Source organism: Leguminivora glycinivorella, chromosome 2 (genome assembly GCF_023078275.1).
Source record: "Leguminivora glycinivorella isolate SPB_JAAS2020 chromosome 2, LegGlyc_1.1, whole genome shotgun sequence".
Classification (NCBI taxonomy): Eukaryota; Metazoa; Arthropoda; class Insecta; order Lepidoptera; family Tortricidae; genus Leguminivora; species Leguminivora glycinivorella.
Window position 1 is genome coordinate 16,359,248 of NC_062972.1, and position 2,450 is coordinate 16,361,697.

Genomic DNA, 2,450 nt, shown 5'->3' on the forward strand with positions numbered 1-2,450 from the left:
CTGAAAAGAGTGTTTGTCTTTTTTCCTGTCCTTATGCTTCATCTGCAATATAGACATACAAGGTGACTGGTAATTCGATCGATTCCTTCAAATTCTATAGGTTATTTGCAATGTTTCTAGCTCAGTCAACTGGGGGTCGAAAATCAGTAGTTTATGAGTTATACGATTTTTTTTTTGAAAATTTTCTACCTCTTGGCCTCTGGTTGACTTAATAGACTCACTTCATTAACTGAGTGTAGTGAGTATAATAATATATATTTAAGTAGACAACTGAAACTCACAACAACATAAAGTTAAAAGCTAAAGTGTACCGTTTTGTACACCGAATTAAAGTTTCGTTTGATAATTATAGTAATAGATGACAGATATGTAACGTCACCATGGCACTACTTCTATTGTGACACTATATGATATGATTCATTCCTATAATTTTCACTGATTTACAGTAGCTAATAAACGGCCGTACCGCATCGAGACCTTGTATTTTTTCCACGTAAGTGAGAACGAGAAAAAATATCTCTTTCTTGCTCGCATATGCAGGATAGCAATGTACATAGATGACCTTGGTGCGGTGCGGTAACGTGTGTTATATCTGTCTTTTCCAGTATATGGCATGCTTCATGAGGATATACAGGATGACATAAGATTATTTTCATCCTCCTAAATAACGTAAGTCTATTTTTTCTATGTCTATGTAATATAGAGCTTTGGATATCAAAAAAATCTCTAAAAACGGAACTAGATTGAAGTGGCAACACTGAATACCAGACCAACTTCACACCGAAAATTCGCAACCCTCAGAATTGTCAAAATCGCGATAAGAAAATATTGCAGAATGTTTTATTTTATTTGATTATTATCGAAGTTTTGCGATAATCACAAACCCGACGTATAGTTTTAATTTATTACTAACTTTTTAAGTGCGAAATATATTTAATGAAGCTGTAGTGCTGTGTTATTAATGACTACAAATATGCGCGAATATTCACGAGTTTATTTAAAATTTACGGTTTAAAATCTACCATTATGTTTTATACGCCGTCTATCGTGTTTCCTTTATAACATATAATCAACACTTTCAAGTGTAATATCAAACTGTGTTCATTTAATATTTAGTGTCCTTGTAAACTGCAATCCTCTCAGGGCGTAACCTGTCGTTCTACGGGGTGAAGGCTGTGCAAAAATGATATTTTTTAACCTTTTCTGAAACATAGTGCATCTTGTTTTTGTGAAAAATGGCTGAGGACGAGGTTCTTTTTGACGAAGTGTATGAACTTTGTGAAATAATCGGCAAGTAAGTAACCGGAATCTTATAGGAAAATAGTAACTGAATATTTCTCGTATATTCAACAGAAACATACAAATATTTTATTTATGAGTTAATGGGCCTTGGTAAATTGTGAGAGCTATGTTTTTAACATTAATATTTTATTTTATTTACCTACTTACTGGTTTGTTTTCATTGACTATTCATGCCAATGAAATATAACTTTTATTCTAAATCTTGTTATTTTTTATTAATTACTGAAGTAACCAATGCCACTGCTGATTTTCTAAACACTTAAAGTGTGAGTATTTGATTTAAGCACTGAAGTACATCATTCTGTGTAAGCCTATTTGAAGTAATGTATAATGGAAACATAAGTTTTACCTGTAAAAAATTTTTTTATAAACTTAACATTAAGCTACATTCATGCCTTATAGTATTCCTCCTAGATATGAAGAGTCTTCCACCGTAGATATTTGTTGTAGAACACGAGCTCCATTTTTAGATCAGGTAGTTCAGAGATCATAATTTATAAATATTATGTCTCCTTAAATAATCTGGCTCTCAAATTAAAATATTCATGGACGGCTAGTAACATCATCTGTCATAGGCCAAAGGAAACAAATGACTATGCGTATGCTGTAGCATATGTGTCCATGAATGTGTGAAGTTGCTCAGGAGATAATATATATCCTTATTTAACTATAGTATAGTTTACACCAGAAATCAAACATTCAATCATTCATTAGAAGGAATAAAAATCCAATCCAACAAGTTATAATTATGTATGAACTTGTTTTATTTGTTTGAAAATAGCTTAATGGTGTACAGGGCCTTTGTGCTGGATCAGTGGTGGGCAAAAATCTACTCGCGGGCCATATTGCCCATGAAAAGATTTTATCCGGCCCTCCACCAGTCCTTAAAAAAAAGTGTGATATAGCCAGCATTGTAGGAAAAATGCATTTTTGGTGTAAAGCGGGCCCTCCTCTTAAAACGACTTCAAATTTTGGCCTGCAATGAAACAAGTTTGCCCACCAATGTGCTGGATTGCATAAACATGGAATAGCAGGCAACTTGTTAAATTTTTATAATATAATAGATAGATATGCATTATTTAGACAACCCGGCAACCTTCAAATCAAGGGTGAACAGGCATCTTCTGGGCGAGCTGACTCCATCGTAG